We start from the raw sequence: 25,316 nt of genomic DNA, 5'->3' as shown, positions 1-25,316 counted from the left end.
AGACACAGATGCAGAAACAGAAGGACCTAAAGATGGAACAACTTGATAGCTATGCAACAAATACATCAATTAAATAACCATTTTTACTGAAGATGAGATGGGATATAAGTGTCTTCATATGTTGTAAATGATGAGTCATTTCAGGCTTGTGTTTTCAGATATGGCAACAACCTGGCATGTATTCAGTTACAGGCTATTTGCCGGAAGAAGTACCAGCCACTTTAATCTGCTGAAATATCTGGGCTAGAGGACATATGGGGCCAGGGTCATTGCTCCAGGTTGGGCCCACCCTGGAGTTGCAAAGGATCATCAAGGGGATGGTCCCAATTTCTGTGAGATCTTGGGGAGCTCTAAGTAAACAGAACCTGTCCCAGAATGCCACAAGTGGGAGTGGGTCCCCAGAACTCTCTCATTGGTCCTAAACCCACCCCATTCAGTAGCTGGGTCCTTGGACTTTCTACAGTCTTGGGTACCAACCCCAGCTGTACATGGACTCATTCTCACTGGGATTAAACTAATTTTCCAGTAGTTATTCCCTTAAAATTCTAAAATTTCAATGTAGGTCTTATCTTCTTTTGTGTACAGAAAAATAACCAAAACTAGCTTTGAAAAATTAATATCCAATTCAAATCACTAATTTTAAACCCAATTTCTTATATTTACTGATTTGAGTTCAACTCCCAAATCTTATTCTAATCTATCAAATTTTAACAATTAATACTTATTTTTAAAAGAGCTCTTGTAGCTTAACTAATTTCCTTTAACATCATAAACTGCATTTATACCTTTAATGTAATGATTTTCTAAGTTATTCAGTGACTGCTGATTTGATTAACAAAACCTTTAAAATGCTTTAAAAATTCTTATAAATCTGATCAATTAAACACAGTGAACATTAAATCCTCTTAAATGTTTCGATTTTATGAATTTACTAAAACTTCACCCTATATTCCTCAAAACTTAAAATGCCAAATAAAAATCCATTCTAAACTACATTTTATTTTATTTTTTAAAGACTGATTTCTTTTAGAGAAATTGCACATGGGCATATGTGCATGGGAGGGGGCAGGGTAGAGAGGAAAGGAGAGAAGGAATCCCAACAGGATGTTCAGCAGACTCTGCTGAACATGGAGCCAGACGCTGGGCTTGATCTCAAGACCCTGAGGTCATGACGTGAGCTGAAATTAAGACTCAGAAGCTTAACCAATGAGCCACTCAGTTGCCCCTCTCAGCTGCATTTTAAATTGGAATCACAAAGTTGATCTCTTATTCTAAGAGACCAAATTCTCTACAACACAACTAATTCTTGAAATATCAAACATGAACAAATTATTTCTGAACCTAAAACAGAAATTTCAATACTATATGTTTTGTTTATTATTTATGTACATAATTCTACTTTTTTTCTGGGATTAAAACATAAATAGCCTTTTTTTAAAATAAGTATTTTGTTTATTTATTTGACAGAAGCAGGCTCCCTGCTGAGCAGAGATCCTAATGGGGGGCTCAATTCCAGGACCCTGGGATCATGACCTGAGCCGAAGGCAGAGGCTTTAACCTACTGAGCCACCCAGGTGCCCCAAACATAAATAGCCTCTTAAGGGATAACTATATTATTCCAAACAATTTGGGGTTGCTTTTCTAGCGAACTAAGGTTACCATGGATAGCTACTTGGTCAGGAGGTGTCCCAAAGGAGAGACAAGTAAGACCCTCTTTTATGGTTGCAATAACTGGGATTCCAGGACTTAAAGGGCCCATCTCCCCAGCTGAGTCAAATCATTATGCAAATCCTCTCCATTAATAGACTTCTGCAACCTTCTCTCAGACTCTGGCTAACTTCTATTACTGCTTCATTTGGTCTGTGTGTCTTTGTTTCTCTGAGGATATTTACATGTTATCCCACTGGATTCTACATTTTTCAAGGCTTTGCTGCCTCTACAGTCCTCTGATAACCAAATGTTCTTGGGTTCATGAAGTAGAAGGGCCAGTTGAGCCTGGAAGTCCCAGCTAGTTGAAATGTCCCACGTGAAGCTGGTGTTAAAGGGATGACCCCAAAGAAGCTGGGAACTGAAGAGGGAAGTAGGATCAGAAAAGAAAGGTGTTGAGCTGTTCATAACTCAACTATCAACATCATAAAAACTTAAGGGGGTCATGGAAAGCAATGTGAGGTGCTGACTTCAGGGCCCTAAAACATGGCACCTTCTTGTGGCTATCTGTGGGCCTGCAGGCTTCTAGAGTCTGCCTCCTCCCGAGGTCATGATTCTCCTCCCACTGCCTTGGTGGGTGACAGAGCCAAGAGTGAACACCTGACCTAAGGGAAAGGAAGCAAAACACTGGACTGAGCAACTGGATTTGCTCTTCAACAAAGACACACAGTCTAGGGTGGTCACAAAAACAGCGTAGCTGGAGTCTGAAGTTATGTCTAATAGAAAAAAATATTAGTTTTGACTTTACCCCATTTATTCTGGTGAAAAGAACATTAAAGACCTTCTTTTTATAACATTGGAGAAGGTTATAAAATTGTTTCTTTACTTAACAATGACCAAGCTCTGGAAGCTTCCTCCATGATCTGTTTACTATTTCTTTATAATAGTTTTCATTGATCCTTTCTACAACCCTTTCAAAAGAGGCTCATCAAAATTGAATTTTTTCCTATAAGACTGAAGGTATTACTTTTTCAGTTGTCAAGGACAGAAACTCATCTCTTACTTTTTAATAAAGAAAAATCTAAGCAAAGTGGAGACACAGCTGCAGAAGTGCAGTGAGTCACAGGAATTAGTGGAGCTTAGGATTCACACAGAGTAAGGACCATTTTCTTCTCTTCTCTAGCCTTTTCTCGTGGGTCAGTACCATTCTTTTCTCTCATGGCAGTGTGGCTTTCTCCCTGGAAAACAGGGAGGAAAACACCTGCTAGCTGCTCCCAAGCTTTACATGTTAGAGCTTCAGCCACCTGGAGGAAGACTAACTTTTCTTTCCCAACCAGTACTAATTCCCCATACCAAAATGACATCACTGCACAAGTAGTGTAAATACATCAACTACAGGGGGGAGGCAGGATTTGGTTATCCTAATATCATGTTTTGGATGTGCCTATGTGAATGGGGGAGGAGGCTCTCTCAACAATGGAGTACTAGGAAGGGACTACCATACTTGGCCACGATGTGGAGAGGACCAGTGCCAAACAGTAATAGGAGGACATCTTAACACCTTATACTTCTAATCATTACTTAGATGGTTCAACATTAGGCTTTTTTTTTTTTTTTAAATAAATTACATTTCTCATTTACGTTGTTTGAATGTCTTTTGAATCGAAAGGGAGAACACTAAAAAAAAAAAATCTTTGTTTATATTAAGGTTAGGTGACACACCACAAAATCTAATTTCCTGGACATTTCTACAGAGTGAACAGGTAGTCAATAACCTAATGATTTACCTGTGATTTGAGCCTTGCAGTATTAGATATTTTCTTTACTTCTCTCTCTTTTTTCTTTTTTTAAGATTTCATTTATTTACTTGACAAACAAAGATCATAATTAGGCAGAGAGGCAGGCAGAGAGAGAGGAGGAAGCAGGCTTCTTGTTGAGCAGAGAGCCCAATGCGGGAATCAATCCCAGGACCCCGGGATCATGACCTGAGCTGAAGGCAGAGGCTTAATCCACTGAGCCACCCAGGTGCCCTCTTTACTTCTCTTTTTTAGGAAGATATTCTTCTATTTTGAGATCCAAGGGAGAAAAATCTACTTGCAGTTTCTGACAACAAATATTACAGATAAGCAATACACTGGGATCAGACTAAAATGACATACAAACATACATTTTGAATTTTCAAAGTCATATACATATATTGTCAAGTACACATGGAAGATTCTCCAGGATAGGTCATATGTGAAGCCACAAGTCTTAATAAATTTAAGAAGTCTGAAATCATATTAACTATCTCTGACCACGATGATATGAAACTAAAAATCAATTACAAGAAGAAAATTGGAAAATTCACACATATGTGGATATTAAACAACATGGTATTGAACAACCGAAGGGTCAAGTAAGAAATCAAAAGAGAATTAAAAAATTACCTGGAGAAAAGTGAAAATGTAAATACAACGTACGAAATTTATGGGATGTAGCAAAAGCTGTTCTAAGAGAGAAGTTCATAACAATAAATGCCTATATCAAGAGACAAGAAAGATCTCAAATAAATAGCCTCACTTTACACCTCAGCGAAGTAGGAAAACAACAAACAAAACCCAAAGTCAGTAGAGGAAGAAAGTAACACAGATCAGAGCTGAAATACATGAAATAGAGACTAAAAAGGCAATTAAGAATTTCTATGAAACTAAGAGGTGTTATTTTTAAAATATTAATTCCAGTGTAGTTAATATACAATGTTATATTACTTTGGAGTGTACAGTACAGCAATACAACAATTAAGAGGTGGTTTTCTGAGAGAGAAACAAAATTGACAACCTTAGAGAGACCCACCAATAAAAAAAGAGGACTCAAATAAAATCAGAAATGAAAGCAATGTTAAAACTGATACCATAAAATAAAAAAGATCAAATGATATGGCAATAAAGCGTACAGCCTAGAAGAAACAGATAAATTCCCTGGAAACCTACAACCTACTAAGGCTAAATCATGAGGAAACAGAAATTTTGAACAGTTAAATTACTAGGAAAGAGATTGAGGCAGTATTAAAACCTTCCAATCAACAAAAAGTCCAGGACCAGATGGTGTCACTGGTGAAATCTACCAAACATTTATTTATGCCAATTCCTTCTCAAACTCTTCCAAAAAATAGAAGAGGAGGGAACACTTCCAAACATTTTATGAGTTCATCATTGCTCTGATACCAGAACCAGACAAGGGTGCCACAAGAAAAAGAAATTACAGGCTAATACCTCTGATGAACACAGATATAAAAATGCTCAACAATATATTAGCGAACTGAATTCATAAGATATTAAAAAGATCATACACTGTGTTCAAGTGGGATTTATTCTAGGATTATAATGGGTAAACATTAATCAATGCAACACACCATGTCAACAAAATGAGGATAAAAACTCTCAACATACTAGGTATTGAGGAAATGTACCTCAACATAACAGAGGCCATATGTGACAAGGCAACAGCTAACATCTTAATGGTGAAAAACTGAAAGCTTTTCCACTAAGATCAGGAACAAGACAAGAATGGCCTCTCTCACTACTTTAATTCAACATAGTATTGGAAATCCTAGTCAGAGTCATTAGATAAGAAAAAGATAAAAAGCATCCAAATAAAAAGGAAGAAGTAAAACTGTTCCCTATTTGTAGATGACATAATATTATATATAGAAAACCCTGAAGACTTCACCAAAAACAGAATAACTAAATTCAGTAAAGCTGCAAGATACAAAATGAACAGATAAAACTTTGTTGCATTTATATACACAAATAGCTATCAGAAAGAGAAATTTTAAAAATCCCATTTACAATTGCATCAAAAAATAAAATAAGATTAAATTAAAGCAAGAAGATGACAAACACTGAAAATTATGAGACACTGATGAAAGAAATTAAAGATCACATAAATAAATAGAAAAAGTATTCCATGCTAATGGATTGGAAGAATTAATATTGTTAAATACTAATTCTATCTAATTGTATCTAATTCTACTAATACCATACTATCCAAGGTTATCTACAGACCCAATGCAATCCCTCTCAAAATTCCAAAGGTACTTTTCACAGAAATAGAATAAATGGTCCTAAAATTTGTATGGAAATACAAAAGACCCCCCAAAAGGGGAGACTAAAGAAGAAATAAGAGTAAGAGAGAATGAGAAAGAAGAATAAAGCTGGAGGCACCACATTTTCTGATTTCAAACTATATTACAAAGCTATAGTAATCAAGTAGTAGTATTGGCATAAAAACAGACACATGGATCTACTGAAACAGAATAGAAAGCCTGGAAATAAACACATGAATATATAGTCAATTAATTTATGACAAAGGGACAAAAAAAGTGGGAAAATAGCCTCTTTAATAAATGATGTTGAGGTTTCCCCTTTCTCCACATCATCTCCAACACTTGTTGTTTACTGCGTGTGGTGGGAATGAAAGTTGGTGCAGCCACTTTGGAAAACAGTGTGGAGATTCCTTAAGAAATTAAAAATAGAGCTACCTTATGATCCTGTAATTGGACAACTGGGTATTTCCCCCAAAGATACTGATGTAGTGAAAAGAAGGGTCATCTGTATGCCAGTGTTCATAGCAACAATGGCCAGAGTCGCCAAACTGAGGAGAGAGCCAAGACGCCCTTCAATGGATGAATGGATAAAGAAGATATGGTCCATATATACAATGGAATATTATACCTCAATCAGAAAGGATGAATACCCAACCTTTGTATCAACATGGAAGGGACTGGAGGAGATTATGCTGAGTGAAATAAGTCAAGCAGAAAGAGTCAAATATCATACGGTTTCACTTACTTGTGGAGCATAAGGAATAACACGGAGGACATTGGGAGTTGGAGAGGAGAAGTGAGTTGGAGGAGATCAGAGGTGGAGATGAACCATGAGAGACTGTGGACTCTGAGAAACAAACTGAGGGTTTTGGAGGGGTGTGGTGGGGGGCTGGGTGAGTCTGGTGGTGGGTACTAAGGAGTGCACCTATTGCATGGAGCACTGGGTGTGGTGCATAAACAATGAATCTTGGAACACTGAAACAATAAAATAAAATTACCCCCAACCCCCCCCCCCCCAAAACCTGTGACAACCATCTAAGCTAACAAACAAACAAACAAAAAGAGGACAGCTACATGCAAAAGAATGAAACTGGCCCACTATCTTATACCACTCACAAAAATTAACCATAAACAGAGCAAAGATTTAGATGTTAAGGTTTGAAATCATAAAACTCCTAAAAGAAAATTCAGGGAAAAAGATCTTTGACATTGTCTTAGTGATAATTTCTTGGGTAGTCACCAGAAGTGCAGGCAACAAAAGCTACAATAAACAGGCATACATAAAAATTAACCCCAAATCAATTAAAGACTTGAATGTAAGACCTGAAACTTAGAACTCTTAGAAGAAAACACCGGTGGTAAGCTCTTGACATCAGTCTTTGTGATGACTTTTTGGTTTTGACACCAAATACAAAAGTGACAAGGACAAAAATAAACAAGTAGGACTAAATCAAACTAAAAAGCTCTGCACACGAAGGAAACCATCAACATAATAAAGGCATACCTACTGCATGGGAGAAAATATTTGTAAACCAATTTATCTGATAAAATGTCTAAAATATATAAAAAAACTTTACAACTCAATAACAAAAAAACCTGCCTTCAGCTCAGGTCATGATCCTGGAGTCCCAGGAATCAGACTCCCCACTCAGCAGGATGTCTGCTTCTGCTTCTCCCTTTGACCCTCTCCCCTCTCATGATCTCTCTCTCTCAAATAAAGTCTTTAAAAAAATAATAAAAGTAAGCAGAGATCTAAATAGACATTTTTTCCCCAAAGACATATAGGTGTGCCAATAGACATAATATGCTCAACATCATTTATCATCAGGGAAATGCAATTCAAAACCACAATGAACTGTCACCTTACACCAGTCAGAATGGCTCTTTTCAAAAAGACAAGAAATAACAAGTGTTAGTAAGAGAGGACATGGAGAAGAGGAAACCCTTGTATACTGTTGGTGGGAATGTAGATTGGTACAGCATCTACAGTAAACAGTATGAAGGTTCCTCAAAAAGTTGAAAATAGAACTACCTAACCATCCAGCAATTCCTTCTGGGTAATTTATCTGAAGGAAACAAAAATACTAACTCAAATAGATATCTGCACTCCCATGTTCTTTGCAGCATTATTTACAATAGCCAAGACATGCACACAAAATTTTTAAAATATATTTTAGACATTTTATCATTGCTCTGTTTAAGGTTAATTTTTGTGAGAAACAAACTGAGGTTTTTGGATGTTAGGAGGTACTTTGAGGGGAGAAATGGATTCATGCTTTTTAAAACGTATAAAACAAGGCTGATTCTATTTATCAAAACATTATTAAACCTTCAAAGCCTAAGAATTTTTAACTGAAACTTTAGTCAAGCAGTATTTGTCCTCAGACATGCTAAGTTTCATTAGAATACAGACCAAAAACTTCTAGGTCTGTGTAAGAGTAGTGGTGCTTCCATTCCTCACAGACATTTTTACAATGGCTATAACTGTACGGTTGTAAATCATTAATCTATGTTGCCCATAATAGGCCTCATTACCCTCTTTCCAGTTAAGTTGCCAAGTCCTGCCAGAAGCAAACTGCAAGTACTTACTATGCATTACTGAGCCCCACAAGCTCAGCTAGATTTGAGGTTGGACAAGAGGATGGTATTAATGCACATTAAAATGCTGCTTTAGATACCCAGTTCAAGAGTAAAGAAGCACTGTATCTTGTTTTTTATTTTACCTAGTACATTATAGCTTTTATAAATTCTAAATACAGATCTTACAATGTCTATGCAGTGGGCTCTAATGAAAGGCCCCCAAACTATCACCTAAAAATGGGTGAAAATATGTGTATGTTTCTCCAATGTTCATTACTTCTTTTCAATTATACAAAAAATGTTGAAGGAATAGTACAAGGGACACCCTACCTACAACAGTTATTTTGTCTTGTTTTCTTTATCTACATGTGTACGGATATATCCTCTATGTCTATATTTTATCCTTCAGTTGGTCTATATGTATATGCATATTTATGAGAATATATTTATGAGAATATGTATATATGGTAGAATCTATATATAACTTTTTGCTGAATCCCCTGAAAGCAATTTGTGGCTCTCACAACATTTTACTCCTACATATTTCAGCCTGCATCGCCTAAGAATAATTTAGGCATATCCCATTTAGGTGGCTGAGATGAGCACATGTACATATGTACCAATCAAGCATCTGAATTCCTGTCTCAGGCAGGAAGGTGCTTTGTTATAGTCTGGAGAGAAGCCCCGAAGTTGGAGGTCTTTGTAGTCACCAATTCAGCTACCGGAAGAGCCCCATCAATACCTGTGAACCCTTAGTGAGTGAGCCACTTGTTAGCTCTGTGGCCTGGGGCAAGTGGCTTACCAGCTCTGATGATGATGGTGCTGGTGGTGAAAATGATAACAGTAGCCCAGCAAACACTCAGTAGACCTTACCATGTGCCAGGACTTACTTCCAGATCTTCCTAGGAGGAGCATCACCAAGATGGTGACTCAGCTTGTTCCTGCCTTTGCTCCCCTTCGTAAGAACTAACAGCTATCCGTGAACAAGACACCACTGAGAAAACCCTAGAACTGGGGAGGGGGGTAAGGCTGAAGCACCCCCTGTACCACAGAAACCAAGACAGATTGATTAGAAGAGTAAAAGAAGCAACTACACCTTGACCACATTGTCCCTCCCCCAGGACAGTGTAGCATCATGCAGAGAGGTCTCCACTGAGCCTCCAGTGGGAAAAGAAAACTTTGGATGGACATCCAGCTCCCCTAGCATAGTGTTGCTTGTTGGGAGGCCCTACTTCTGTCTTACCTGATGAGGATCAGGAGGGAATCTGTAAATCTTGACTGGAAATCTGATTATGATGGAGAAGGTAGGAGAGGCTTGCAAACAATCAGCACTGGGATTCTGGCACACTGAGTTTCTACCTGCAGCATCTAAGTAGTAGTCCCAAACAACTTTGCTCATCTGCAGAGCCAAGATGGTGGCACAAGATGATCAGGGAACAAGAACACAGGTCTGCCTGATTCAGGACTTCAAATAAAAAGGTGTCACAGCTCTAGAGCCTGGTGAGTCTCCTTACACAGGCAGTGAGCTGAGTCCTGCCCACTACCAAGAATAGCTCCTGGCCCTACCTAACCAGGAAGTCAGGCTGGAACACCTTAAAGCTGCATAGCCCAGGAACACTTGAGTGGAGTTTGAAAGGCAGAACAAAGTTGGTGGCACCATTAGCCAGGGTACTTGAGGTGTGGGTTGACTTAAGTCAAGACCACAAAGAACCTTGACAGGCTTGGAGACAGTTCTCTTTTCTACCCAGGCAAAGGAATTAATTCATTGTTCCATCCACTGGTGAGTACAGCTCCCAGCCACACAGCCAGATAGCCTTCCAGAACACCTGGGAAGTTATATGGAGTTCTCTTTCCTGCTCTGTCTGGAAGGGGAGCTAATTCATAGCTTTGTTCACTGCTGAGGGTAACTTTGGGGCCTGCCTGACAGGGAAGCCTGGTACTAGTCTGGCCCAGTAGCACTACAGCACACCCAACCAATATTTCTGCCTGTTTTCAGAGGCAAGCTGGTGAGCCAGTCTAGACAGAGGTGGGTGCACAACCAGAGCAATCAGAGCTCTAGCTGAACAATCAGAGCAAGTCTGCCTGATTAGCTCTCCAAACAAGCATCTTGTCAGCCTTGAGCGTCTGTGCTCCCAAACCCCTTACCCCTCTGGGATGGGGAAGCTAACCTATAGCCTTGCCCAGTGCTGAATACAGCCTCCAACTGTGCTAACCAGACACCTAATCAGAGCTCCTGAGAATCTCAGCAGTTCACTCCACAGCCCTGATTACTGTGATATTTGAACAGAAAATCCAACTAGTGGCTCTGCATCCACAGAGTCAAGATGGTGACCCTATCCGTCCAGGGAGCTTAGCATGTAGGTCTGTGTGATTTCCCAAAGAACCTTGTCAGATCTGGGGACTGTTCTCCAGTCCCAACCATGAAGGGAAGGTAATTTATTGCTACATCCAAAGCGGGAAAGAATCTCTAACGCCACATGACCTGGGAACTTAACGAGACCTCCCAGGATTCTGTATGGCCCATTTTGCAATTCCTATTATAGAAGCACTGAGTGGAGAACCTAGCCAGTGGACCACCCATCTAAAGAGCTAGGATAGTGCCCTGTCAGGCCAGGGAACTTGGTGCATAGTTCATTCTAACTTGACCCCCCAAACAAAAGCCTTGGCAGTCTTGAGGCCCATTTGGGGCCCTGCCTGGGTAGAAAAACTAAATCATAGCCCCATCCACTGCTGAATGCAGCCTCAGCCTACCTGGCTAGGGGCACCAGAGCACATGAGAAGGTATATAGTCCACTCTACAGCCCAGCTTACAGTGGCCCATGAATGAAGAGCAGAACACAGGGCTTTCCCCATTTGCAGAGCAAAACTGGTAGCCCTGTCTGACCAGGATTTTTGGTGCAAAGTCTGTCCTGATTCAGTCCTCAAATAATGAGCAGTGCAGACCTTGAAGCCTATTTTGCTACCCCACCAGAACAGGGAAGCGAATTCATAGCCCTGCTTATTGCAGAGTATATAACCACTTCCAACTATGTGGGAAGACTGACCAGAGAATTCAGGTAATCATGGAGCCCATTCTACAACCTTCCTTGACCAGGGAGCCAAGAACAGTCCTATCCAGTGTTATCAGCCAGTGGCAGCTCTCCCCAACACCCATCATGATCTCAGAGCCTGTTCTGTGGCCTCATCCCAAAACAGAGCCTGATAGCAAGTTCCACCTGCTCAAGTATATTATCAGATGACATGTTCCGAACCCCAAGCTGAGCAGACTGGTAAAGGACTGCTTGCCACAGTGAACCGACAAAGTCTGGAAAAGGAAATAGCTTACTCAAATACACACATACTAATGTAAGGAATCAGGGATCATTGTAAGGAATCAGGGATCATGAAAAATCAAATAAACATGACACCACCTAAGGAAATTAATAAAGCTCCAATAACTGACTTAAAGAAATGAGGATCTATGAAATCCATGAACTATCAGACAAATAATTTAGAATATTCTTCCTAAAGATGTTTAATAAACTACAACACACAACTAAATGAAGTTAAGAAAACAATTCATGAGCAAAATGAGTTCAATAAAGAAATGGAAGCCATCAAAAAAAAAAAATCAGCAAAATGCACAGAAATCCTAAAGCTAAAAAGTACAATGACTGAACTGGAGAATTCAATAGAGAGCTTCTAAAGCAGACTCGACCATGCAGAAGAAAGAATCAATGATCTAGCAGATAGGACATTGGGAATTATCCAGTCACAGGAGCAAAAAGGAAAAAAAAAAAAAAGAATGAAAAACAGTGAAGAAAGCCAAGAGAATGTATGTGACACAATCAAAAGCAACAATATCCACATTATGGGAATTCCAGAAGAGAAAGAGAAAAGGATAGAAAGTAGATTTAAAGCAGTAATGGCTAAAAACTTCCCAAACCTGTGCAGAGAAATGGACATCCAGAAACATGAAGCCCAAAAGACCCCATATAGGATGAACCAACATAGGGTGATACCACCACACATTATAATTACAATTTCAAAAGTTGAAGACAAAGAATTCTGAAAGCAGCAAGAGAGAAGAGACAAGTTTCATGTAAGGTCACTCCCATCATACTATCAGCAGGTTTCTCAACAGAAACTTTTTAGGACTTCTCAGTCCCAGTTAATAAGATGATATATACAAAATATTAAAAGAAAATCTCTCGGAGGAGGGGCAGAAAAAAGCATTTGACAAGATATACCATCTGTTCCTGACTAAAATGCTTCAAAGTATAGGGATAGAGGGAACATTCCTCAACTTCATAAAATCTATGAAAAACCCACAGTGAGTATCATTCTCAATGGGGAAAAGCTGACAGCCTTTCCTTTAAGATCAGGAACAAGTCAAGGATGCCCACTCTCACCACAGTTGTTCGACATAGTACTAGAAGTCCTAGCAATAGCAATCAGACAACAAAAAGAAATAAAATATATTCAAATTGGCATTGAAGAAGTCAAAATCTCTCTCTTTGCAAATGACATGATACTTTATATGGAAAACCCAAGAGACTCCACCTGCAAACTACTAGAACTCAGCAATTCAGGATTATGGTAGGATACAAAATCAATGTACAGAAATCAGTTGCTTTCTTATACAATAACAAAGAAAATATAGAAAGGGAAGTCTGAGAATTAATTCCATTTACTATAGCACCAAGAACGATAAGATACCTGGGAATAAACTTAACCTAAGAGGTAAAGGATCTGTACTTGAGAAACTACAGAACACTCATGAAAGAAACTGAAGACACAAAAAGATGGAAAAGCATTCCACGTTCATGGACTGGAAGAATAAACAGTGTTAAAATGTCTATACTGCCTAGATCAATCTACACTTTCAATGCCATCCGGATCAAAATTCCACCAGCATTTTTCAAAGTGCTAGAACAAACAATGCTAAAATTTGTATGGAACCAGAAGAGATCCCAGATTGCTAAGGAAATGTTGAAAAAGAAAAACAAAACTGGGGCATCATGTTGCCTGATTTCAAGCTTTACCACAAAGCTGTGATCACCAAGACAGCATGGTACTGGCACAAAAACAGACTTATAGACCAATGGAACAGATTAGAGAGCCCATATATGGAACCATAACTCTATGGTCAAATAATCTTTGACAAAGCAGAAAAAAATATCCAGTGGAAAAAAAGTCTCTTCAATAAGTGGTACTGGGGAAATTGGACAGCTATGTGTAGAAGAATGATACTTGACCATTCTCTTACACCATACACAAAGATAAACTCAAAATGGATAAAAGACCTCAACGTGAGGCAGGAATCTATCAAAATCCTAGAGGAGAACATAGGCGGTAAGCTCTTCGACATCATCCAGAGCAACTTCTTTCAAGACATGTCTCCAAAGGCAAAAGAAACAAAAGCGAAAATGAACTTTTGGGACTTTGTCAAGATCAAAAGCTTCTGCACAGCAAAGGAAACAGTCAACAAAACAAAGAGGCAACCCACAGAATGGAAGAAGATATTCGCAAATGACACTACAGACAAAGGACTGATATCCAAGATCTATAAACAACTCCTCAAACTCAACACTCAAAAAACAGATAATCATGTCAAAAAATGGGCAGAAGACATGAACAGACGCTTCTCCAAAGAAGACATACAAATGGCTAACAGACACATGAAAAAATATTCATCATCATTTGCCATCAGGGAGATTCAAATCAAAACCACATTGAGATACCACCTTACACCAGTTAGAATGGCCAAAATTAATAAGACAGTAAACAACAAGTGTTGGAGAGGATGTGGAGAAAGGGGAACCCTCTTACACTATTGGTGGGAATGCAAGTTGGTGCAGCCACTTTGGAAAACAGTGTGGAGATTCCTTAAGAAATTTTAAATAAAGCTACACTATGACCCTGCAATTGCACTACTGGGTATTTATCCCAAAGATACAGACATAGTGAAAAGAAGGGCCATCTGTATACCAATGTTTATAGCAGCAATGGTCAGAGTTGCCACACTGTGGAAAGAGTCAAGATGCCCTTCAACAGATGAATGGATGATGAAGATATGGTCCATATATAGATGGAGTATTATGTCTCCACCAGAAAGGAAGAATACCCAACTTTTGTATCAACATGGATGGGACTGGAGGAGATTATGCTGAGTAAATAAGTCAAGCAGAGAGAGTCAATTATATAGTTTTACTTACTTGTGGAGCATAAGGAATAACATGGAGTACACGGGGAGAAGGAAAGGGGAAGTAAGTTGGAAATTGGAGGGGGAGACAAACCACAAGAGACTGTGGACTCTGAGAAACAAACTGAGGGTTTTGAGCGGGAGGTGGGTGGGGTGTTGGGTGAGCCTGGTGGTGGGTATTAAGGAGGGTACCTATTGCATGGAGCACTGGGTGTGGTGCATAAACAATGAATCTTGGAACACTGAAAAAACAAAAACAAAACAAAACAAAACAAAACAAAATAAAATAAAATAAAATAAAAAGAGGGGCACCTGAGTGGCTCAGTGGGTTAAAGCCTCTGCCTTCAGCTCAGGTCATGATCCCAGGGCCCTGGAATTGAGCCCCGCATTGGGCTCTCTCTCTCTGCCTGCCTCTCTGCCTACTTGTGATTTCTGTCTGTCAAATAAATTAATAAAATCGTTAAAAAAAAAAAAGAAAAAAGAAAAACTCATAGCCAAGAATTGTATAGCCAGCAAAACTGTCCTTCAGAAATGGAGAGAGATTTTCACAAACAAAAGCTGAGGGAGTTCATTACCATTAGACCTGTTTTATAAGAAGCTAAAAGGAGTTATTTGAATGGAAGTTAATGGACACTATTTAACATCATAAGAACACAAGAGGATATATGAAATTCACTGGTAATGGTAAATATATAGTCAAAATTAGAGTCTGCAATATGGTAATGGTGGTGTGTACTTCATTTACAACTTTAATTTAAAAGTTAAAAAAAATAAGCATAGTAAAAATAACCACAACAGCAATTATCTGTTATGGGATACAAAGTATAAAAATATGCAAATTTTAACATCAAAAATCTAAAATGTGAGTGGGAGAAAAAGGGTAAAATTTAGAAATGTTTTGGGAGTTGTTATTTGTTTAAAATAGGGTGTTACAGGGGAGCCTGGCTGGCTCAGTTGGTGGAGTATATAACTCTTGATCTCAAGATCGTGAGTTTGAGCCCCATGAGGGGGTAAGATATTATTTAAAAAAATAAATTAAATAGGGTGTTATAATTTTAAGATATTTTGTGTATGTCTCATGGTAACCATAAGGGAAAAACCTGTAGTAATGACACAGAAGAACATGATACAGAAGTCAAGGCATACTGATTCTGAAACACATCAATATATTTAAATACATCAATACATTTGAATACATATATGTAATATATGCATAAAATATGCATATAAAATATGAACATAAAAATATATAAAAGCATAGGAAACAAGGAAAAATGGATTTACAAAATAGCAAGAAAACAATGAACAAAGTGGAAATATTAAGTATTAGTAATTACTGTAAAATAAATGGATTAATTTCTCTAATCAAAGATAGAGAATAGCTGAATATATTAAGAAAAACAGCAAGATCTAGTGATATGTTGCCTACAAGAGACTGACTTTAGTCTTAAAGATACATGTAGACTGAGAGTAAAAGAATGGAAAAAGATATTCAAGCATATGTTAATAAAAACAAAAACCAAAAACAAGGACACCTATATTTATATCAGACAAAACAGACTTTAAACAAGTAATGGAAAGAAGATACAAAAATGGCCATTATATAATGATAAAGGGGGTCAATCCTTCAAGAAAATACAGCAATTTTGAATATTTATTCTCCCAACTTTGGTCCACTTAAATATATAAAGCAAAACCTAATTGCAATAAACCTCAATAAATAATCATTGGGGTCTTTGTAAAACACTCTCAACAACAGACTGGCTATCTAGACAGAAAATCAAAAAGGAAACAACAGTTTTGAGCAATATTATAGAACAAATGGACCTAATAGACATGTACAGAATAACATACCCAACAAGTGCTTCAAGCACACATGAAACATTTTCTAGGATAGACCATATGTTAGGTCACTAACCAAGTTCTTAGCAAATTCCAGAAGACTGAAATCCTACCAATATCTTCTCTGAACCTGCTATGAAACTAAAAAAATCAATAATGAGGAAAACTATAAAACTCCCTAATACATGGAAGTCAAACAATGCTCTCTTGAACAACCAATGGATCAAGGAATAAATTAAAGGAGAAATTAATAAGTATCTTTAGACAAATGCAAATGAAAACACAACATATCAAAACTTATGGGATCTAACCAAAGCAGTAGTAAGAGGAAAGGTCATAGCAATAAATAACTACATAAGCAACAAAAAAGATATCAAGTAAACTTAACTCTGTGCCTCAAAGAAGAGCAAACTAATCTTAACTGAGGGAAGGCAACAGTAAATATTAGAACAGAAATATATGAAAAAGAAGGAAGGAAAGCAATAGGAAAGATGAAAAAAAATAGTGCTGGTTCTTTAAAAAGAGAAACAAAAGAGAAAAACTTTACCTAGACACACCAAGGAAAAAGGAGCGAGGATCCAAATAAGCAAAATTATAAGTGAAAGAGTAGACATTACAACTGATATCACAGAAATTTAAAAGATCCAAAGAAAATACTATGAACACTACAAACTGGACAATCTAGAAGAAATGAAAAAAACTTTAGAAACATGCAGCCTACTAAGTCTCAATCATTAAGAAATAGAAAACCTAACAAGACCAATTAGTAGTAAGGATACCAAATCAGTACCAAAAAATCTCCCAACAAAGAAAACCCCAGAACCATATGGCTTCACAGGTGAATTTTATCAAACATTTACAGAAGAATTAACACGAATTTTTTTTTTTTAAAGATTTTATTTATTTATTTGACAGAGAACACAAGTAGGCAGACAGGCAGGCAGAGAGAGAGAGAGAGAGAGAGAGAGAGAGAGAAGCAGGCTCTGCACTGAGTAGAGAGCCCGATGCGGGGCTCGATCCCAGGACCCTGGAATCATGACCTGGGCTGAAGGCAGAGGCTTTAACCCGCTGAGCCACCCAGGCGCCCCTTAACACGAATTTTTAATGCTTCCAAAACACCGAAGAGAAAGGAACACAGCCAAACTCATTTTACAAGGCCAATATTACCCTGATAAAAAGCCAGAAAAAGACACAAGAAAAATACAAGACCTTTCCCTGATAAATATAGATGCAAAAATTCTCCATAAAATAGTAGAAAACCAAATTCAGTGGTGCAATAAAAAGATTATTTGCCGTGATCAAGTAAAATTTATCCTTGGGATGCAAGATGTTTCAGCATATGCAAATCAATACATGTGATATATTCATAGAATGAAAGAAAAATTATATGATCATCTCAATAGATGCAGAAGCATTTGACAAAACTCAACATCCTTTCATGATAAAAATTCTTAACAAATTAGGTACAAAGGACAGTATCTCAACATGATAAAGGCCTTTTTCAACAAGCCCACAGTGAACATCACACTTGATGGTGAAAAACTGAAAGCTTTTCTTCTAAAATTAGGAACAAGACCATGGTGCCCACTCTCATTACTCTTATTCAACATCTATATACTACTATATCAAAATACTGGAAGCCTGAGCTAGAATAATCAGGCAAAATACATACATACATGCATACATACATATATATACACACACATACATACAAATAAATAATTTTTAAAAAATTTTAAGAAGATAAGCATTAGCACTAGAAAGGAAGAAGTAAAATGGTCTCTTCTCAAGTGACATGATTTTATATATAAAAAAATCCCCAAACACTGCCAAAAAAGTGTTAGATCTAATCAATGAATTCAGTAAAGTTGCAGAACACAAAATTAATATACAAAAATCAGTACATTTGTGTAATAGCAAATTTTCTGAAAAATAAATAAAGAAAACAATGCCATTTTACAATAGCATCAAAACCAATAAAATAATCAGGAATAAATTTAATCAAAGAATTAAAGTTCTTTACACTGAAAACTACAAGATGGTGAAAGAAACTGACGAGGACACAAATAGAGAGGGGTTCAATGTGCATGGAGGAGAAGAACTAACATTAAAATGTCCACATCACCCAAAGACTTGTGTAGACAATGCAATCCCTATGATGATTCTGATGGCATTTATTACAGAAGTAGGAAAAACAATCCTAAAGTTTACATGGAACCACAAAAGACCCCGAATATCCAAAGCAATCTTGGAAGAGGAACAAAGTTATAGGCATCACACTTCTAGATTTGAAACTATTTTATAAAGCTATAATAATCCAAACAGTATGGTACTGGCACAAAAATAGACACATGGACAAACGGAACATGCCTGAGAGACCAGAAATAAACCCATACATGGTCAACTAGTATTTGACAAGAGGGCCAAGAGTACCCAATGGAGAAAAGACAGTTTCTTCAATTAATGCTGCTTGAGAAATTGGATATTCACATGTAAAAGAAAGACATCAGTCTCTAGGAATGCATCCATTTCTTCCAGACTAATTTGTTGGCATATACTTGCTCATAATATGTTCTTACAATTGTTTGTATTTCTTGGGTGTTAGTTGTGATCTCTCCGATTTCATTCATAATTTTACTAATTTCAGTCCTTTCTCTTTTGTTTTTGTTAAGTCTGGCCAGGGGTTTATCAATCTTATCCTTTCAAAGAACCAGCTCCTACTTTCATTGACCTGTTCTACTGTTTTTTGGTTATTATTTCCTTGATTTCTGCTCTGATCTTCATTATTTCTCTTCTGCTGGGTTTAGGCCTAACTTGCTGTTCTTTCTCCAGCTCCTTTTGGTGTAGAGTTAGGTTGTGTACTTGTGACCTTTCTTGAGTTATGAGAAAGACCTGTGTTTCTATATACTATCCTTAGGGCTGCCTTTGTGGCATCCCACAGATTTTGAACAGTTGTGTTTTCATTTGTTTCCATGAATTTTTAAAATTCTTCTTTAATTTCCTGGCTGACCCATTCACTCTTTAGTAGGATGCCCTTTAGCGTCCATGTATTTGAGTTCTTTCCAACTTTCCTCTTGTGATTGAGTTCTAGCTTCAGAGCATTGTGGTCTGAAAATATACAGGGAATGATCCCAATCTTTTGGTACCAGCTGAGACCTGATTTGTAACCCAGGAAGTGATCTATTCTGGATAATGTTCCATGTGCACTAGAGAAGAATGTGTATTCTGTTGCTTTGGGATCGAATGTTCTGAATATACCTGTGATATCCATCTGGTTCAGTGTGTCACTTAAAGACTTTATTTCCTTGATCTTTTGCTTAGATGATCTGTTCATTTCAGTGAGGAGGGGTGTTAAAGTCCCCTACTTTTATTGTATTATTGTCAATGTGCTTCTTTGATTTTGTTATTAATTGGCTTATATAACTGGCTGCTCCCATGTTTGTGGTATATATATTTAAAATTGTTAGATCTTCTTATTGGACAGACCCTTTAAGTAGATGTAGTGTCCTTCCTCATCTCTTATAATAGTCTTTGGTTTAAAATATAATTTTTCTGATGTAAGGATTGCCACCTGAGCTTTCTTTTGATATCCATTAGCATGGTAAATGGCTTTTCACCCCCTCACTTTAAATCTGGAGGTATCTTTGGTCTAAAATGGGTCTCTTTCAGACAACATATTGATGGTCTTTGTTTTTTAAACCAATCTGATACCCTGTGTCTTTTGATAGGGGCATTTAGCCCATTTATATTCAAGGTAACTATTGAAAGATATGAATTTAGTGCCATTGTATTGCCTGTTAGGTGACTGTTACTGTATATGGTCTTTGCTCCTTTCTGATCTATGTTACTTTCAGGCTCTCTCTTTGCTTAGAGGACAGGACTCCTTTCAATATTTCCTGTAGGGTTGGCTTGGTGTTTGCAAATTCTTTTAGTTTTTGTTTGTCCTAGAAGCTTTTTATCTTTCCTTCTATTTTCAGTGACAGCCTAATTAGATATAGTATTCTTGGCTGCTTATTTTTCTTGTTTAGTGCTCTGAATATATCATGCCAGTCCTTTCTGGCCTGCCAGGCCTCTGTGGATAGGACTGCTGCCAATCTAATATTTTTACCATTGGAGATTACAGACCTTTTGTCCCAAGCTGCTTTCATGATTTTCTCTTTGTCTCTGAGGCTTGTAAGTTTTAAACCATTAGATGACGGGGTGTTGACCTATTTTTATTGGTTTTGATGGAGGTTCTCTGTGCCTCCTGGATTTTGATGCCTGTTTCCTTCCTCAAATTAGGGAAGTTCTCTGCTATAATTTACTCCAATGTACCTTCTGCCACTCTCTCTCTTTCTTTTTCTTCTGGGATCCCAATTATTCTAATATTATTTCACCTTATGGTATCACTTATCTCTCAAATTCTCCCCTCATGATCCAGTAGTTGTTTATCTCTCTTTTTCTCAGATTATTTTTTCTTTATCATTGGTCTTCTACATCACTAATTCTCTCTTCTGCCTCATTTAGTCTAGCAGTTAGAGCCTCCATTTTTTACTGAACCGCATGAATAGCCTTTTGGATTATGACTTAGATTTTAGATCTTTTATTTCTCCAGAAAGGGATTCTCTGGTATTGGCTATGCTTTTTTCTTTTTCTTTTTTTAAAGATTTTATTTATTTATTTGACAGAGAGAGATCACAAATAGGCAGAGAGGCAGGCAGAGAGAGAGAGAGGAGGAAGCAGGCTCTCTGCTGAGCAGAGAGCCCGATGCGGGACTCCATCCCAGGACCCTGAGATCATGACCTGAGCCGAAGGCAGCGGCTTAACCCACTGAGCCGCCCAGGCACCCTGGCTATGCTTTTTTCAAGCCCCGCTAGTATCTTTATAGTCATTATTCTGATAAACTACCAAAACTGAACCAGGAAGAAATAGAAAGCTTGAACAGACCCATAACCAGTAAGGAAACTGAAGGAGTAATCAAAAATCTTCCAACAAATAAGAGCTCAGGGCCAGATAGCTTCCCAGGGGAATTCTACCAAACATTTAAAGAAGAATTAATACCTATTCTCCTGAAGCTGTTCCAAAAAATAGAAATGGAAGGAAAATTGACAAACTCATTTTATGAGGCCAGCATTACCTTGATCCCAAAACCAAAGACACCATCAAAAAGGAGAATTTCAGACTAATATCCCTGATGAACATGGATGCAAAAATTCTCCACAAAATATTAGCTAATAGGATCCAATAGTACATTAAAAGGATTATTTACCACAACCAAGTGAGATTTATTCCTGTGGGCTGCAAGGTTGGTTCAACATCCGCAAATCAGTCAATGTGATACATTAATAGAAGAAAAAACAAGAACCATGTATACTCTCAACAGATGCAGAAAAGGCATCTAACAAAGTACTTTCCTTCTTGATCAAAACTCTTCACAGTGTAGAGGGAACATACCTCAATATCATAAAAGCCATCTATGAAAAACCCACAGCAAATATCATTGTCAATGGGAAAAAAATGAGAGCTTTCCCCCTAAAGTCAGGAACATAGCAGGGATGTCCACTATCATCACTGGTATTCAGCAAAGCACTATAAGTCCTAGCCTCAGCAATGAGACAACAAAAAGAAATAAAAGGCTGATATCGAAGAGATTACTGCCTATGTTCTCCTCTAGGATTCTGATGGATTCCTGTCTCACATTGAGGTCTTTTATGCATTTTGAGTTTATCTTTGTGTACAGTGTAAGAGAATGGTCGAGTTTCATTCTTCTACATATAGGTGCCCAGTTTTCCCAGCACCATTTATTGAAGAGACTGTCTTTTTTCCACTGCATATTTTTTCCTGTTTTGTCGAAGATTATTTGACCATAGAGTTGAGGGTCCATATCTGGGCTCTCTACTCTGTTCCACTGGTCTATGTGTCTGTTTTTATGCCAGTACCATGCTGTCTTGGTGATCATAGCTTTGTAGTAAAGCTTGAAATCAGGTAACGTGATGCCCCCCCATTTTATTTTTGTTTTTCAACATTTCCTTAGCGATTCAGGGTCTCTTCTGATTCCATACAAATTTTAGGATTATTTGTTCCAGCTCTTTGAAGAATACCGGTGGGATTTTGATCAGAATAGCATTAAAAGTATAGATTTCTCTAGGCAGTATAGACATTTTAACAATGTTTATTCTTCCAATCCAAGAGCATGGGATGGTCTTCCATCTTTTAGTGTCTTCTTCAATTTCTTTCATGAGTGTTCTGTAGTTCCTCGAGTACAGATCCTTTACCTCTTTGGTTATTCCCAGGTATCTTATGGTTCTTGGTGCTATAGTAAATGGAATCGATTCTCTAATTTCCCTTTCTGTATTTTCATTGTTAGTGTATAAGAAAGCCACTGATTTCTGTACATTGACTTTGTATCCTGCCATGTTGCTGATTTGCTGTATGAGTTCTAGTAGTTTGGGGGTGGAGTCTTTTGGGTTTTCCATATAAAGAATCATGTCATCTGCAAAGAGAGAGAGTTTGACTTCTTCATTACCAATTTGATGATGAATGGATAAGGAAGATGTGGTCCATATACACTATGGAGTATTATGCCTCCATCAGAAAGGACGAATACCCAACTTTTGTAGCAACATGGATGGGACTGGAAGAGATTATGCTGAGTGAAATAAGTCAAGCAGAGAGAGTCAATTATCATATGGTTTCACTTATTTGTGGAGCATAACAAAAAGCATGGAGGACATGGGGAGTTAGAGAGAAGGGGGTTGGGGTAATTGGAAGGGGAGGTGAATCATGAGAGACTACGGACTTTGAAAAACAATCTGAGGGGTTTGAAGTGGCAGGGGGCAGGTGGGAGGTCAGGGTACCAGGTGGTGGGTATTATAGAGGGCGTGGATTACCTGGAGCACTGGGTGTGGTGAAAAAATAATGATACCGTTATGCTGAAAATAAATAAATGAAAAAAAAAAGAAATAAAAGGCATCCCAATTGGCAAAGAAGAAGTCAAACTCTCACACTTTGCAGATGATATGATACTTTATGTGGAAAACCCAAAAGACTCTACTCCAAAATTCCTAGAACTTGTACAAGAATTCAGTAAAGCATCAAGATAAAACCAATGCACAGAAACCAGTTGTATTTCTGTACACCAAAAATAAGAAAGAAGAAAGAGAAATTAAGGAGTCAATCCTATTTACAATTGCACCCAAAACCATAAGATACCTAGGAATAAAACTAACCAAAGAGGCAAAGAATCTGTACTCAGAAATCTACGCAGTACTCATGAAAGAAACTGAGAAAGACACAAAAAATGGAAAAATGTTCCATGCTCATAGATTGAAAGAACAAATATTGTGAAAATTTCTATGCTACCTAGAGCAATCTACACATTTAATGTAATCTCTATCAAAATGCCATCCACTTTTTTCAAAGAAATGGAACAAATAATCCTAAAATTTGTAATGACCCTGAATAGCCAGAGGAATGTTGAAAAAGAAAACCGAAGCTGGTGACGTCACAATTCTGGACTTCAAGCTGCTCTGTACAAAATTGTAATCATCAAGACGTATGGTACTGGCACAAAAACAGACATATAGCTCAATGGAACAGAACAGAGAGCCAAGAAATGGACACTCAATTCTATGGTCAACTAATCTTCAACAAAGCAGGAAAGAATGTCCAATGGAATAAAGACAGTCTCTTCAACAAATGGTGTTGGGTAAATTGGACAGCACGTGCAGAAGAATGAAACTGGACTATTTCCTTATACCACACACAAAAACAGATTCACAATGGATAGAACACCTAAATATGAGACAGGAATCCATCAAAATCTTTGAGGAAAACAGAGGCAGAAATCTCTTTGACCTCAGTCGCAGCAACGTCTTCCTAGAAACATCGCCAAAGGCAAGGAGAGCAAGGGCAAACATGAACTGCTGAGATTTCATCAAGATAAAAAGTTTTTGCACAGCAAAGCAAACAGTCAACAAAAACAAAAGACAACTGATAGAATGGGAAAAGATATTTGAAAGTGACATATTAGATAAAGGGCTAGTATCCAAAATCTAGAAAGAACTTATCAAACTCATCACCTAAAGAACAAAGAATCCAATCAAGAAATGGGCAGAAGACATGAACAGACATTTCTGCAAAGAAGAAATCCAAATGGCCAACAGACACATAAAAAGGTGCCTAACATCACTCGGCATCAAGGAAATACAAATCAAAACCACAATGAGATACTACCTCTCACACCAATCAGCATGGCTAAAATTAACAAGTCAGGAAACAACGAATGTTGGTGAGGATGCGGAGAAAGGGGAACCCTCCTACACCGTTGGTGGTAATGCAACCTGGTGCAACCACTCTGGAAAACAGCATGGAAGTTCCTCAAAAAAGTTTTTTCAACTTTCAAAAGTTGAAAATAGAGCTACCCTATGACCCAGCAATTGCACTACTGGGTATTTACCCTAAAGAAACAAATGTAGTGATCCAAAGGGACATGTGCACCCGAATGTTTATAGCAGCAATGTCTACAATAGCCAAACTATGGAAAGAGCCTAGATGTCCATCAACAGGTGAATGGATAAAGAAGATGTGGTATAATTATCCAATGGAATATTATGCAGCCATAAAAAAAATCTTGCCATTTGCAACGATGTGGCTGGCCGGAACTAAATGATACTATCCTAAGTGAAACAAGTCAATCTGTGAAAAACAAACATCATATGATCTCATTGATATGAGGAATTTGAGAAATAAGACAGAAGATCATAGGGGAAGGGAGGGAAAAATGAAACAAGATGAAACCAGAGATGGGGACAAATCAGGAGAGACTCAATCTCAGGAAACAAACTCAGGTTTGCTGGAATGGTGGGGTGTGAGAGGGATGGGGTGCTGGGTGATGGACACTGGGGAGGGTTTGTGCTATGGTGAGTACTGTGAATTGTATAAGACTGATGAATCACAGAACTCTGTCCCTGAAACAAATAACACATTATATGTTAA

The 25,316-nt window shown here is 37.8% G+C and overlaps 1 protein-coding gene across 2 annotated transcripts in view; it reads right to left on the bottom strand.

The window, feature by feature from the left end:
- Positions 1-25,316, bottom strand: part of FAM124A (family with sequence similarity 124 member A) — a 104,356-nt gene that overhangs the window by 36,661 nt on the left and 42,379 nt on the right. The window lies entirely within an intron of this gene.

Source organism: Mustela erminea, chromosome 15 (genome assembly GCF_009829155.1).
Source record: "Mustela erminea isolate mMusErm1 chromosome 15, mMusErm1.Pri, whole genome shotgun sequence".
Lineage (NCBI taxonomy): Eukaryota > Metazoa > Chordata > Mammalia > Carnivora > Mustelidae > Mustela > Mustela erminea.
The sequence above is the reverse complement of the archived record's forward strand: the minus strand, read 5'-3'. Positions and strand labels throughout refer to the sequence as shown.